The sequence below is a fragment of the Periplaneta americana genome, chromosome 17 (genome assembly GCF_040183065.1).
Source record: "Periplaneta americana isolate PAMFEO1 chromosome 17, P.americana_PAMFEO1_priV1, whole genome shotgun sequence".
NCBI lineage: Eukaryota > Metazoa > Arthropoda > Insecta > Blattodea > Blattidae > Periplaneta > Periplaneta americana.
This window is the reverse complement of record NC_091133.1, coordinates 63300269-63317621: the sequence shown is the minus strand read 5'-3', so window position 1 is coordinate 63317621 and position 17353 is coordinate 63300269. Positions and strand designations below refer to the sequence as shown.

General features: G+C 33.2%; 2 protein-coding genes across 3 annotated transcripts in view; one reads left to right on the top strand and one right to left on the bottom strand.

The window, feature by feature from the left end:
* Nucleotides 1-13957, bottom strand: part of LOC138692799 (monocarboxylate transporter 12) — a 323250-nt gene extending 309293 nt beyond the window's left edge. Inside the window, exon 1 of the mRNA XM_069816017.1 lies at nucleotides 13756-13957. The gene's annotated coding sequence lies outside the window, so the exon portion shown is untranslated. The remainder of the gene's footprint in view (nucleotides 1-13755) is intronic.
* The window catches only part of LOC138692796 (probable cytochrome P450 6a14), a 63508-nt gene that overhangs the window by 19125 nt on the left and 27030 nt on the right, over nucleotides 1-17353 (top strand). The gene's annotated exons all lie outside the window — the stretch shown is intronic.

Sequence of the window (17353 nt, the reverse complement as noted above, 5' to 3'; positions counted from 1 at the left end):
CTTTGACAGGTCAAGGTCTCTAATGAGATCATTCAATTCCGCTTGACTCAGTCTGTGCGGTTTATCATCTGTTTTCCTCAAAATCAGGATCATGGGATGTGGAAGGCTTGTCGGGTTCTTCTTCTTGTTCCACACTGTCTTCATTTTCTACTTCAAACACACAATTTTGTTGGCATTTTTACAAATTTTACACTTTAAAAACACTTCCAAACCAGAAATTCTGCATTAATTACGGTAGAAATAATATGAAATGCACAGTCACAGCAACAATATCTATGTTTGTAACTTACAAACAGCTGAAGAACTTTTGTTTTTTGCTATTTGACAGGTGTGCCAACTTCCAAAACAAAATTTAACCCAAATTTCCCCCAAACGGAAAATGTTGACTCTAAATAATGAAATGTCCCTTTATCTCCAAAGCAAGAGCTAATCTGTCATTTTTATGGTGATTTTTGCATTGAGGAGGTGGAAATACATAAGAATTAGCTATTTTTGAGCCCGAAACATTTTCATTGTTGTGCGGTGATATTAACATATATTAACAATATTCTTCAAAGTTTTTACGATAGTACACAGAGAGACAGAATGATACTATGCGTTTTTATGTGAACATACTGTGTCTCATCTGTAGCGAGTGGAAGCAGGGCGAGGAGCGTATCACATCTATACTTACTCCTCTCTGTACTCAACTGAAATCTACTGTTTTGGTCACAGGGAAACCGGAGTACCCGAAGGAAACTCCTGTTTGTCTGGGCCATGGTGTAAATTGAGAGTAGAGTGAGCTTTGAATTAATAATATGCCATTTTACACCAAGTGTTAACATTTTGTACACAGTGATATGTCTCGATACACTCTCAGAGAGGCCACGAATGTTTAATTCAAGTATTGGAGAATGTTTGGTTTGACACTTCTCCCTGGGGAAAATCCTGCGGGCGTCCATGCTTCTGGGCAACTCGCTATTGTTTAGCCAATAATGTTTTCATGAGTCACTTTACACTCTGCAATTTGCAGTATGCGGCAGTGTACCATGACTGAACAGTTGACTGTTCAAAACCAAACAGAAACGTGTAAACATTCCCTTCATAAATGTTGGTCGTACAGACTGTCTGATGAGATCCATTCAAAGCTAAAAATCGTTATGAGGCCGTTGTCAAAGAAGAGTTTGTTGCAACATGTGGAAGGAATTTACACTACTACAGTATGACCACAGGATATACGATGATGTAATTATTACAGTTTCGACGCAAAAAAAATGTTTTTTTCTCTTTTATATACGTACTATATTATAACATATCCAATAATTATTTTATTACGTAAAAATAATACGCCTGTCTATGAAACAATTATTTACCTATTCATTCATTTAGTTATTCATTCGTTAATTTATCCTTATATTCATTCATTCATTCATTCATTCATTCATCCATTTATTTAGTTATTTACTTATTTATTTACTACTTATTTATCCATTCATTCGTTCTTTCCTTCGTTCCTCGACTCACTCACTAACTCACTCAATTTATTTATTTATTTACTAGCCGTACCCGTGCGCTGCGCTGCACCCGTTATAAATAAATATAAAGTAATTACACAATTAAAATATGACGTTTGATCCAGGGAACATTCGTGTTTGATAGAAGGATAAATCGTTTAATATGTTACTTAATTTAAATTGCATCCAAATAATTAAAATGCGATCATTTTGATGCAATGACAATTCTTTTAACCTATTTCTTAATTTTTATTACATGCAACCATAGTTTAATGAAGATTGACATCATTTAGATTTAATGTTTATATTTTATTTTACTTGTTATAGGTTTCCATTGAATTATGGTAATAACTTAATTTTAACCTTGTTTTCTACGTATTCAGTAAATGGCGCTTGGCCCACTATGGTTGTGAACCCTACAAATAACTTAAATTATATTATATAATATTACATATTATATTATATTATATTATATTATATTATATTATATTATATTATATTATATTATATTATATTATATTATATTATATTATATTATATCAGAAGTTACTGTAATAACATTATAGCATTATGTCCATCTAGAGAAACTACACTTTCCAATGGTGAAATAATAATTAATTATACAAATCAGTTAATTTAGCTTCCGATATTACTTCATACAAACACAGAAACATTCTCTGTAGGCTATCTTTCATAGCTTTCGATTGTTGCTGTCCAAGGCCCCTTATCAACTCCGGGCTATAAGCTTGAAACGGTGGAACCAAAAAGGTGTACTAGTATGGCCGCCAAATTACCCATAGTCCATCTCTTTTTCCGGCGTGTTAAACAGCTGTTATGTTCGTAATATTACGATTACGACTTCTGTTTTATGTTGTGAATATTTTGAAAGTCTAGTAAAATTCAGCGGGTGTTATTTTTATAACAGCTAATATTCTTTTCTGTTGGTGAATATAGTGAACAGCAATAAAAGAAAGTAGAAATGAAGTGTTCAGTCAATGTAACAACCATAATACGTTTAATAAAGCTACAGTGAAAAGTACATTGATTTAATAATCTACTAATTTACTCCTGTTCTCTCCACATCCATTCTAAGCCATTTACGTAAGACAAAATATAATTTTTGAAGCTTCAAATGTTAGATAGAACATAGGTGGACATATTGTGCTGTTGAGTCTAATTTTTTAAATACCTAGCTTTATAAAGTACCGTAATTTCACATAACTATGGTCCAATATCTCATCACTTTTTAGATTTCTCAATGTAATTTACAAAATAAAACTAATAGAAGAATTTATTTTGTTGATATCAACTCTGGAAAGGTCAGGAATTAATATCAAACACTTTTGTTATTCGAAATGTAGTTGGTATATGGAACATCTTTTCATAAACTGTGGACTATAGTTGTGTTATGAAGTCACAACTATAGTCCATTGAATATATCCTAATATAAATCGCTCATGGACTACAGTTGAGAGGATGTTTTGCAACTGTATCATACAGCAGTCAATAATTTTTAATATAAAATACAGATTTTGCAGAAGACAGTGAGAAAAATTATTTATTTCTTAATTTTAACATAATCGCTGTTTCTTTAAGAAAAAAAATGTATCAAATAATGAAATCAATATAAAACCCAAAAAAAAAAAAAAATTAAGACAACCATTCTTAATCAAAATCAAACATTCTCAAACAGATACATAATCAGTTGGTTAATTTTTTGTTTAACTCCATAGACCTTCAAGTTCAGGCACATGGAAAAGCTTCCTTTTCGTACTTCGCTACTTTGGCTTACTGATAGATCGTTTAATATCTTTTAAGAATGGTTTGAAGTATCTTCGAGTGTCTCTTCAATGTCTGACAAGTTCAATGGAGATCTGATGCCAAGGAATATCCATCTTCATCTTTCACGGTAGAACTCTCTACTGCCTTCCCCTTGCAATAACCTTTGTTTCTGCTTGAGCAAATTGCAATTTTGGAGGTAGATGGTAATGCAAAATTTTCAATATCTGCTGCTGAAATACTTTTACCTGACTTAACATCAAGTTTCTTCTTTCTCCTCTTTATGATGTTCCTTGTTCTATTGCTTGATTCGTTGTCATTTTTTATATATTTTATGAATATGTCTGAAACAGCACTCCCTTCTGAGTTTCTGACGTTAGGATCAGAACATGATGGCAAACTTCCTAAAACTTCAACTGCACAAAGAGGAAAGATTCCAACTTTCCTGAATCCAACTGCAAATTTGCTTGCGATATCGGAATATAGTAACTTTATTCCAGAGCTTATTTCACAATGGAGGAAGTGCATTTTTTGAATCTGTTGGCATGCTTCTTCCATCTGGTGTCCCTTTTCACTCGTCAAGTATTTGCCGCCAATGGTATTTCAATTTCGAAAACAAGTTCTGTATAGTGGTTGCATCAGATCGGTCACATTTGGAGACTCCAAAACCTGTGATAATTCATTCTTGTGACGTTCTGAAAAGCATTTTGCCCAACGTCTTCCAGATAGATTCTTAGTGAATGTTGGTACTTTGCTGTCTTGGCTATCCAGGTACATTTTCACATTACACCTGAAGTAGAATAACGTTATCAGAAATCCAAGATTGGACATGGATATAGCATGTTCGACGAATGCACGAATGTTTTTTTTTTTTTTCTGAAGACAAGAAGAACCATTGTCAATCAGGTGAGTTTAGTTTATTTTCATGCAGTGCTCTCGATTTAGGTATTATAGAACTACGAGGTATTTTGTACTTTTCTGCGGTTTCCCGCTGCGTCAGTACCTTGTTGGTGATATCGTTTATACAAAGATCCATAATTCTGTCATCATATAGCTTATAGGACCTTCCTGCCAACTTTCTACGAAAAATGTTATTAGGTGGCACCATCAGAAGCTATAAAAACATTTTGTAATGTAAGAACCGAAACCAGAAGTCGTAACACAACTATGGTCCACAAAAATGATAGGACCATAGTTGAACTCCAAGTACCATTTTTTATTATTCTTCCAATAAATATGAAAATACATATGCAACTGTAAGAATATTCATTAAATGTATGTAAATACTAAATTACCTGTCATATAGAGCATCAAGAACACAGAAATTCTTGTTGTGGTAACTGATGGCAGAGAAAGTTTCCAGTGGACGAGGTAACATGCAAAACCTAACTCCAATTGACAGTTGACTAGCGACAAAACGTGGCAGACAGGATGCGTTTCATAACCCTCACAATATTACTATATCTATGCTCTATGCTTTAGTATTTAAATAATCACTAACTGTCACTAGGAACTGAGATATCACTGTTTTCGTGAGCGCGTGTGTTTGGACCATAGTTGTGGCTTAGGACCATAGTTGTGTGAAATTACGGTATCGTAAGTTGCTATACAGAAAAGTACAGGGTGAAGGTCAACCATGACAAATATAATTACATAAGGTTGCTCGACAATAAAATATTATAGGATGCAGTATTTTCAAAGAGTGTAGGCTATTATTTTTATCATGTAGTTGCCACATGGCCTAATACTGGTAAATTGCATTATTTTTTAAAGATAGGCTATAACATATTTTACATTTTTATATACAGTACAAAGAATATATACAGTCCTATTATAATGCTAAATTACATTTTTAATGATCAATTGTTTTATTAATAAATGTTCAGAAAAGTGTAGGCCACATTTTTATATAGGTTATGTAGTAGGCCTATCTTTTATATAGATGGACCATTATACGGCCTAACACAGTACTAAGTTATATAGCTATACTTTATCCTGTCTAAATTTACAGAAACATGAGAAAAGTGTGCATTTGTTGCATAGGCTATAGTCAGTGTTTTTCTTCTGGAGAAAAAATGTTGGAATTCTGTGTAGAATTATAACAGACTGGGAGGTGATTACTATCAAGTGTCGTTTTTAACCTCCTTTTCGCCCAACTTTCTTGGTGTGTCAGTGTTTGATGGCAGTTCTGATGATGTTGAAATTATATAAGGAACTTCTTTTAGAGTCCCTGGAATATGATGCCGAACCTCAAAGGGAAGAGAAAAAAACTAGACTAATTTGTATATGAAATCTTATAGACTGTAATTAAATCCACTGTACTTCATCATTGTTAAATTCTAAATATATGCTTACATATTTAAGTCTTTCCACGTACAAAGTTGGAACTGCATTTGATTTCAGTCTAACACTAGAACAGGGGGAGGACCTGTCAAAACATTCTTCCAGGAAATGTTGCGAACAAATGACGCTTCTTGCCGTTGGCTGCCAATTTGGCGTATTTATAAATTTTAGCCATTCAATTTTACGACTTAAATCTTTCGGAAATCTGTAAAGAACGTAAGCCATAATGGTTAGGCCTACATACTATTATATGAATTCCATTCATTATACATAAATATAACAATATAATGCTTAGATATGAAAGGTCACGGCATTTCCTGAAGATTTTGGTTTAGCTGTTATACCACAAACGCAACAACTAACAATTATTAAAATTTGAATTAGACATTTAAATTTCGCCATGTGACATAACAGCCTCTAGCAAAATTAAATACTTGGCGGTATTTCGCGGAGAATTATGGGACAAAAGGTGTAGTTTGACGTCACATTCGTCCCATCGCTTGCAAGCATTTCCCCTTGGATCGCTATCTTCTTTCTTTTTATCCTCTCAGCCCCTTATAGACGAATTCATTTGTTTTTTAATTCATTACACGGCCTTAGATGGCAGTTATTTTAATTTTAAAACTCATTTATCTCATTAAATATCAGTCCTATCCTAAAATCTAAGTTACAACGAACTTAATGTAACTTATATTCCAATTTTCATCGAAATCCGTTCAGCCATTATCGCGTGAAAAGGTAACAAACATATAGACAGACAGACAGACATACAAACAAAAATTTCAAAAAAGCGATTTTCGGTTTCAGGGTGGTTAATTATATATGTTAGGACCAATTATTTTAGGAAAATCGAAAATTACCAGAAAAATTTCGGCTACAGATTTATTATTAGTATAGATTTATTTATTTATTTACTCATTCAGATATTAATTAATTCAGTTATATAATCTTGCATAGGATAGGGACCGATGGCGGGCTTATGTGAGGGCGGCAATGAACCTTCGGGTTCCTTAAAAGCCATTTGTAAGTAAGTAAGTAAGTATACATTCGTTTTTTGTTCATTCATTCCTCCATTTCTCAATCACTTATTTAGTCGTTTGTTCATTAATTTGTTTATTTTATTTATTTATTTATTTATTTATTCATTCATTCAGATATTAATTAATTCAGTGATACATTCGTTCTTTCGTTCATTCATTCCTCCATTCCTCACTCACTTATTTAGTCGTTCGTTCATTAATTTGTTTATTTTATTTATTTATTTATTTATTTATTTATTTATTTATTTATTTTGGTGTAGTTAAGGCCATCAAGCTCTCTTTTCCACACCTGTGGAGTAACGGTTAGCGCGACTAGCCGCGAAACCAGGTGGCCCGGGTTCGATTCCCGGTCGGGGCAAGTTATCTCGTTGAGGTTTTTTTCCGGGGTTTTCCCTCAACCCAATATGAGCAAATGCTGGGTAACTTTCGGTGTTGGACCCCGGACTCATTTCACCGGCATTCTCACCTTCATCTCATTCAGACGCTAAATAACCTAAGATGTTGATAAAGCGTCGTGAAATAACCTACTAAAAAAAAACAAATAAAAAAATTAAGACACCGCCAGAAATACAATTATTACAACAACAGAAAAAAATAAATCTATAAACAAAGTAAAACCACACCGCATTCGAAGACTAGGAAAAAAAAAAAAAAAAACATTCTGCAATCGAAAGGAGTTATACGCAAAACCACTGTGATATTAATTTATTTAACGACGATTTCAATTGTAGAGGTTTTCTTTCTCTCCATTACGGAGAAGAATCCGGCGCGGATTCGATCACCGCTTGGGCTGATTACCTGGTTGGTTTTTTCCGAGGTTTTCCCTAACCATAAGGTGAATGCCAGGTAATCTATGACGAATCCTCGGCCTCATCTCGCCAAATACCATCTCGCTATCACCAATCTCATCGACGCTAAATAACCTAATAGTTGATACAGCGTCGTTAAATAAAAAACTAAAAAAAAATGTGGAGAAGAAACCAGAAAGATATCATTGCAGCCTGTAGCGCAGTAGTTCTCAACCTTTGAGAGCCCGCGGCAAGTACATTATTTTTTGCACCACATACTGTAGTGTTTTTGCTGTATTTTTACACTATTGTTGTTAGGCCTTGAAGGTTAGAATTCCCACACAGAAACTTGTGCTAGGGAAACCATTCTTCATAACATAAAACTATACTGAAATAGACCCATTACAGTGCACTTATTATTACTTAGTTACCATTACAGTACAGTTTTGCGAAGGCTTTGGAACAATATTGCTCTAAATTTTCAATGTCAAGCCTAATGATTTATCTCGACTTGCTGTGAACCCAGTTTCATAGATAATTTGAAAGAGAAATATTCATCATCATTATCCTGACTCCTATCACCAAACTCAATTTTTAAAAAAGAATTCATTAAGAAATTATCATCACCATCATGACTCCTGTCATTCATTGAAATATCCAAGTTTTCCCAGAGAAGTTATGCATTAATTAACTCAAAGAAAAATTCAAGAAAATTAGATTTTGTTTTGTGAATCTTCACCAAAATATTAACTCTTCTCTAGGAATTATGCATGAATTAAAATAAAAAGCCAAGAAGATTAGATTTTGTTTTGTGAATGTTCTCCGAAATATTAATGTTTCATAGTGAGATCTCTCCGTGGACTTAACATCTTTATCTAGATTCGAACCCATGTATTTTCTTCTTATATTTTATAGGTATTTCTTTGGAAATGGTGGTGGTGGTACCGAAATTCTAGAATCCCTGCGCCAGGGAACTTTTTTTTTACATTCACCACTGCTTCCTACCACTGCACTGAGTGAAACACGTGAGCAGAAAAGAAAGACGCGATCTGATTGTCTCTTCTACGGTCTCATTTCAAGGTCAGACTGACATACTCGCAGGCATAGTATCTTTTCCAACAACAGGCGAAACGGAAATGTCGTAACTGAACAAATCTTTGTGTCTTGATTTTTAGTTAACAATGAGAACCCTTTAACTACTACTATATGATTTACTCAAATTACACTATGATTTCATTTAATTACATCACGCTACGAATTCTACGCAAACCCATCATCAACTTCATTTCATTTAATTGGGTTTAAAAAGCTTAAATGGATTAATAAAACTTTTTGTAGGATTGGCACTAATGTAACTCCGTGAGAATTATCTTCATCATCATGGTTTAACGTTACTAAAGTAGACATGTCGCGTGCTCAGAATGACAAGGTTCTATCTGACATTTTTAGCAAAATTGAGACTTTTGTTGCATTGAATTCTGCTACTTCCCAGCTATCTACCATATAAATTATATGTTGATATCTCAATTATTGTTCGTGATAAAGTTAGTTTGGAAAGGTTTTATTGCATTGATTTTATTAACAACCAAACTTTTAAACGCTCTTCTGTAAAATTTATTAAACACTAGATAGAACGTTGTCATTCTGAATCCTCGATGTTCCGACTTCAGCCCATCTATCTCTATGTCGGTTACATCTCGTCTTCGTCTTGGTTTGTGTTGTATTATTTGCTTAGGATAGGCCTAGCTTTCTTCATTCATTCTATGTGATCTTTCCAGTTTTGTCTAGATGTTTCTATTTTGCCTGTTGCTGCGAATATTTCGAGTTCTTGCTTAATTTATATGTTGTAAATTGAAGCGGTCAGAATAGTAACGGCAGATCCCAACCGAAGTTCATTTTGAGAAAAATGACATTTTATGTTTGTTCTTAAAGCTCTGCGAACTTTAAACATTAAGACTTCATTTTTTTCAGGATTGTTAAATGTAGTGCTTAAAGTTTACCTGCAAATTCTTGAGCTTTTGTCTTTAATAGTTCGTCTGTTTTTGCGCTGTTAAGTTAAGAGGTTAGGTACAGTTTACAGCAGTAAAATTTTGAAAATATTCAACATTTTTTTCCTCCGTTACTGTATCTTGTACAACAATGAAAATCAGTATATGTAAAACATTCTCCTCCTACTATAGGCATATATAAAAATATTTTTACGATTTAAAAAAAAATTGTATATTTTTTTTCAAAATTCAAAATGATGGCAATTCACTGTGCAGTGATGTTCAGCGTTTCCCTCATAACTAAAAAACTATCCAACATTCTATGATGACATTTTTGTGTGTATTTATGCATGTCATCTCTACAATATGATGCAAAATCACTTCTCTACCTTTGATAGATTGTCTGATAAAAAAATAAATTAATTTAAAAATGGTCAAATATCAATATTTTCTTCTAACACAAAATTAAAATATATATATATATATAATTTATTAAGGAATGCAGTTGAAAGAGCATGATTTTGAATACTTCCAAAATTTTACTGCTGTAAACTGTACCTACTCCCTTAAACAGAGTATATGGAAATAAAAAAATTGGGATAATGAAGAGTTCTTCTTTATTTATATACCAAATTAACTAATCCAACTCCATTTTCATATTTTCACATTCGTCTGCAACATTAATACCATTATGAACAAGGTCTTTTATAAAAATCATGATAGATGAGTGGCATATATTTAATTTTTTTCTCAGATCATTGAAATTAACTTTTTTTTGTCCTTTGTTGTGACGTACGTATATCGTACAATGATTGAATGTTTGTAATATGAAAACATTTTCTTACATTCAAAAATAGTTACAAAGTAACGTAACAGCTCTTGCCGTTACTTGTTTAATTTTTATGTTGCATTATCACACCATAATTTAATTGTATTTAATAATATAGTTTAGAACGAATGAAGCGTAAAGCATTAGTAGTTTCGATTCTAAATAACATCAAAGACGATTAAATTATGGTATGATAATATGACACGAAAGTAAGGTAAGTAACGGCAAGAGCTGGTAAGTTACTTTGCAACTATTTTCGCATCTTAGGTAAATTTTTTCAATTTAAAAAAATTGGGTCATTGTACGATTTAAGTACTTAACAAAAATTATCTTGTTTTGCCGTATTCCTGGTGGCATTAATGTTTATTTTCTTAAATTCTAATTCAAAATACATAAACGGAACCATAATTTATTATGCACCAACATGGGAAGACAAATTTTTGTTTTCTGGGTAAACACAAGTGAAAAAAGTAACATACTTGATGTTCATAAATTCTACAACTTAAGTAGATGTGCCTTATTAAATATGGGTTATAGCTACTCGTATGTTTTAATAATTCCCTATAGTTTTATATTTTATAAAAATCTATATTCAAAACTGATAAAAGTTTCTAATTTTTGTTAATGACCTAGAATTAGTTTGAAGCCTATTCCTTTGTAATCAAATTACCAGCAATACTGTTAATTATACAGTTGTTATGCAAATTATTTCGGTGGAAATTCAGGCACACATAACAACATGAAGAAGGTTTATATCTATTTACATAATTGTTAAATAGAGTTAACCTTTCTGGTACGTGCTCAAGCATGGTATTTCGTATTAGGACGGATGTAAATGATGATCAAGATCACAAAAAATGATAGAAATAGATCTGTATATAAACAATTGAAGGTTTCAGAACCATAGTGGGCCAAGCGCTATTTACTAAAACCGTAGAAAACAGAGTTAAAATGAAGTTATTACCATAATTCACTGGAAACATATTTATTTATTTATTTATTTATTTATTCTGGTGTAGTTAAGGCCATCAGGCCTTCTCTTCCACAACACCAGTAATACAAATACAATAATAGAAATAAACAGAAAAAAATATACTATAATATACAAAGTAAAGCTACACAAGAAATAAAGAGAGAGAAAAAAACACTATAAACAAAGTAAAGCCACACATAAAATATACAGGTTGCAGTCACACAAACTTTGAATGAGTGATTAAGTATCATAATTAATTCTATCCTAACTAATTAACTAACATAAACAAGAAACTTGCAATTTTAATTTAGGTTAAAAAAGAAAAAGAAAAAAACACAAATCAATACTTCTAGCAATAACTAAAAAAACATTAACTAAGACAAAATTTTCCAATTTAATTTTGAATTGTGATAAAGTCCGGCAGTCCCTGACATTAGGTAACGAATTCCAGAGGCGAGGTATTTCTACAGTATAGGAAGATGAGTATAAAGACGTTCTATGATTAGGGATAGAAAGAAGTGCTTGATGTCGGTTTCGAAGAGTTGTAAGAAATTGAAAGCGCGATAACAGATAATTCGGTTAAGATAATATAGCAAGTAATGTAAAGTATACACATTGAAACCAAATGGTACATCAATCTCCATTAAACTATAGTATTCACTTAACTTTAACCCTTGTTTTTTTTTTCCATTTTAATAAATGGCGCTTGGCCCACTATGGCTCTGAACCCTTCAATTCACTTATTTATTTAGAAAATATTTTGCTCAAAACAAACTGTAATATTTTATTTGTTAGTTTATTCTACATTACAAAGAAAATCGTCAAATTTTATATGAAATAAATCCGCACTTTGTTTTATATTTCAAATAAAGCTGAATTAATTTTAATAAGAGTTATGTATTTCACAGACAATATTTTCGGGTAAGTTCACTTATTTTTCTATTGAATAACTAGGAACAAACCTCATCCAATTATTTGGAAGAAATAGCAGCACGTAAGACATACATATGTCATATTCAAAATCAATGTTTCCCTTTAGGATGTTATAAATAACTATTTTCTTCAAAGTAGCTACACATAGCACCAGTATGACAACATTTTGTTTTTATACAGGGACATCATTTTATTTTTACTTCAATTTTTATTGTACCGGAGTTATTTATTGTACTTCACTCTCATCCCTTCTACTAGTGAACTTCCACCCATCTTCCGCATAGAATCAAGGCCGCATATGCAAAGTCGTCTTACAGTCACAGTAAACAGTATTGAGTGAATATAGTACGTCCCAGAAATATGGTCGCGTTTTCCAGTGAAAAAAGAGCATTCATTATTTAATCATATTTTCGTACAGGTACTGTGCGTCCTTTTGGTTACGTCGTATCTCGATTTTCCTCACCCGCTTCTGCTGTGCTGTCCTAGCCCTGTTTTGAAAATATTTTCTGTTAGGAATTGGCCGTCTACGTAATATTATACAACTGTTTAAAATAACTTAAATAAAACGGCCTCGTCAATAATTGTCACGTCATTTTCCCCTTTCTACATCCCTGCGACATAACCACTTGCACGGACAGTTGATAGCATGTCTGAATAAATTTATTTGTTTGGATCGGGCAGAAGTGAAGACTGAATTTACAGTACGTAAGGTACTCTGTTATAGAGTAAGTACAGAATTATTACAACATGAGTCACTGGTACGAAGCACAAAACCGGAAATTGGAATTAGGTACAATAGGCTATAGTGCGATAATATGCACAAAAGAGCTGAAGCCTCTATCGAAATGAACAGCCACTATTTTCAACAATTTGTTTAAATGTCCAGATTTTTATTATTTTTAATTTTAAATGCTAATGTGCTACAAGTCAGTATAACATACATTGCATAATGAATACGTCCGCATGGATAGCTCAGTTCGTGAGTAAAAACACGTATTGCTAATACTGTATTGTATTTTTATTAAATAAAAACCTAAGAAAATTATCAAACTCAAAAACGTAATATTTCCAAGTTTAGGTACTACGTAAATGGATGCACTAATTTTCTTCCCTCCTATACCTAATAAAGTGATTTGTTTGTGTTTTACACCAGTATCATCAAACTCCGGTCACGGAAGGGGGGTAATAAACAGTGTTTCCGGTTCTCAGCCGTTAATCAAAAGGTATAGTCGGATTAATATTAGAAATGTCAGTAAAAACAAAATGATTTCCCTGTACTAGGTACAATGAGAAAGTAAACATATTTCAAAGTCTAGTATAACACAGAAGTAATCTGACAGAACATACTCCACAACTGCTTCGTCCATAACAAATGTCATAATTTCGAAAGGGCCTCTTTAATGAGAAGACGTCAGTTGACCGACTTACGAACAATAAGGCACTGTAATTATATATGTATAATCTAACAACAATCATATTAAAACACATAGACCTATCGCGTTGTGTGAGCAGTTTTAAAATTCAGTGTTGGAATACAAAACGATGTTACGCAATTAAAATCAGAGTGAAATCGTAAATAATGCACTTACAGTTATGATACTCCTCGTACACAATATTAAGCAGCTCGATGGCAAGGATCCAATGTTTTCACAGCACATTCCGCGTCAATATTCCTTACATTTTTGTGTTAGTTCACTTATTAAAGTTGGAAGTTTTGAAACTAATCCAAAAAGAGACCGATTCGGAGGCGAAGACAAACCACTTTTAGTGAGAGTTGGTGAGACACTAAGCTACAATTCATCGCTAACTCAAGGCTTTAATTGTCTCGATTAGAAACACGATGCCAACTGTTTTTAAAACAGTTCTGTCTTTTCTTCTTGAATTAGCAGTAGAAGTGATTACTTAATTAAAAATAATATGGGCCTATTTTGCAATTGTGACGTACATATTCCAGTACGTGGAAGAATGCGCATTTCTTAACTGATTTATGATATTCGAGTACGTAATTTAACTTCTAGACATTCCCTATTTCCGGGGAGAGTTCCTACTTTTCTACTATTGTCTCCGGAGAATGAACGTCCTCGTTTTTGTCCCCGGTGAACAGTTATGTTCCCTGAAGCTTAAATTTGTCGTATTAATGTTGTATTTGTACATGGTAAGAATGTTGGCGGAACTGATGCGATTAATCTAGATTTCTGGACGATGTCTCTTGTTGGGCAAAAAAAAAAATCTGGTCAGCAATAATAAAAACTTCAAATAATGTAGTTAAGTTTTCTCAAGAAAATAATAAAATATCATCATGAAATGATAAGTACATGAGTACGTTTTTGAAATATAAAGAAAACAATTGTCATTTTACAGTGAATTTAAAATTAGGTTGTAATATTTTAATATACAGGCAATATAATTTATTAAATATCGATAACGAAAATTAAATTTTTAAATAAAGCAGTTTAAATCTTAAAATACGAGTAATATTACAGCGAATACTTTAAAATCATTATTTCCAAATATAAATTTCTTCTGTATTTAAAATGATATTTCGTAAATATACACTGAACTGTTACTTTCCAGTGCAAATATAAGGAATATAGAAGAAAACTCAACATTATAGCATGCCAGTTAATTTCGTGACGATTTTTAAGGATATTTCATACTATTACGAACAATAAACTATTACTTTTCAATAACTTATCAATGCACTCTAGGAATTACAAATCAATTCCATTTGTTGCGAAATTAAGGAATAGTACAGAATTTCGTATGACTTGAAAGAATACTTTGCAATCATAGTGAATTCACTGTTTTAATATCTATTTTTAGTAGTAGTATTAGTAGTATTTATTATTTAACCTGGTAGAGTACAATACAATTTCATATTTAAGACATCAGTAAATTATAGACGATTTTAAATATATGTTTTTTGTAATATTATAATAAGAATTATTTTCAGTTCATTAATCTAATTGAAAGTATTTTCAATACGACAGAAAATATAGAAATTTCACCTCATTTGAAATAATATTTAGGAGTAATTTTACAACAAATTAACTGCTACTTCATTCTGATATGCTATTCATATAAAGAATACAAATCAATTCAATACTAAATTAATTTCTTGTGTGTTACATTGTGTTATAAGCATAATCAAAATTTAAACGCTTTAAAAAAAACAACAGGATAATATGTTCACATTAAGGACAACAAATCTCTTAAGTCTAACAGCGTCACAAAGATTCAACCAAAGTTTTTAGGTGTACGATAAAATAGTCTATCATTCGCAAACCATAAATTCAAGCTAAGTAAGCTATATAATCCTAACAATTTAAAGAATCATACGCAAATATATGATAATTTTAATGTGCGCTTTCTTTTTCGACTGTGGGAAACTGCGTTGAGATAAACGTATTTTAGAACAATATTATTGAAACAACTGCATAGAGCGATTCACCATTATAAATACATGTCCAACAGTAAACATTACGTTTACATTTACATTATTTAACTGCGTATGAACGTCTTCCTGTTCTGTAAAGTGGACGTGAACAGATTTCGCTTGAGAGTCTTCTTTAAACTTTAAAGTTCGAACACTTCTAGCAGTGAATATGATTTTATTTCTCTTTTGTTTGTACAAATAATTTCTGGGTTTCTTAATAGGTGTGTAGTTGAATTTCCAAGTACAGTACTTATAATATTTAGGTACACGATTTAAAAATAGGAAATATATTATAATTCTTTGGAAGTATGATTAAAGCAGGTTTTATAATAGTGGTGATATCTTTACAACGCTGGAGTTAACTATTGTTATACAGATAGTCGGTTTCGATTTTTGCAATAGAGACGTTTAAAGGAATTTTGCATCTTCTTGCTTTTCAAGAGTATTCGGAGGTGAAAATAAAATCCTTAGCATCATTCAACAGACTTGAGTAAAAATTTTAATGACTAGTAAAATACTGCTGTAAAAATAGTTCAATAAATGGGTACCAAACTCTTAGATAATTTACTGTTTTACAAAGGTTAGATAAAAAGTTATGGCAACACTGCTGTCACATGACCATGGTGCGTTAGTGAGCTGCCAGCTGTGTGGACATGAACTAGGACTGTTAGATGAGTTAGTGCAGCCAGCGGCAACAGTACCCTGCCAATCTACTGCAGTATGTAGAACGTTGACTTTCATAGGGATAGTGCGAGCGCCCTAAGATCATGTTTACAACACTAGAGCAACGTTCCTGGATCAAAATTGAAGTGGCACGAGGTCGTAGTGCACAAAAATGTTTTCAGGGATTGCATAACGCATGTGGCGATTCAGCGTTGCCATATCGCACAGTGGCACGATGGGTTAAAGCGCTCCTGGAAGGCAGGAATGCCGTTCAGGACAATCTCCGTACAGGACGACCCCGCGTGGAGGACAACACAGTTCAACTCCTGCTTCCCAGTTGGATCGCCGATGGACTGCGCGTGAGTTAGCAGCGGAAGTCGGAGTATGTCACAAAACTGTGCTCCACTTTCTGCACGACATTCTGATTACCGCAAAATTGCAGCGCGTTGGATACTCCATGAAATTTCCGAGGTGCAACAATGGTACCGCTATGCAGTCTCACAGGCCTTGTTGGACCGGTACCAAAGGGAAGGTGACGACTTTCTGAGACGAATCGTCGCTATGGACGAAACCTGGGTTCGCTCGTACGAACCAAACTTGAAATGCCAATCAAATGAATGGAAGCATCCCGGTTCTCCTCGTTCGAAGAAAATGCGCCCTACACAAAGTGCTGTGAAGGTGATGTTCATTGTGGCGTATGACATTGATGGGGTAATAGTACACCACGCTTTACCTCCAAGGCAGACGGTAAACGCGGACTACTACTGCAGGTTCCTGCAGTACCAACTTCGTCCAGCCCTTAGGAGAAAACGACGATACTTGGTGGTTCAGAACCCCATCATTCTTCATGACAATGCAAGGAGTCACACCGCTGCTGCTGTCAAGGACCTCTTGCGCAACTGGCAATGGGAGATTCTGGAACATCCACCGTACTCACCCGAAATGAGTCCATGCGATTACGATCTCTTCGTCAAAATGAAAGAACCACTGCGAGGGACCCGGTACAATACCAGAGATGAACTTATCCGTGCTATAGGGCGGTCAATAAGAAACATCAACAAAGATGGACACTCTGATGGTGTACGACG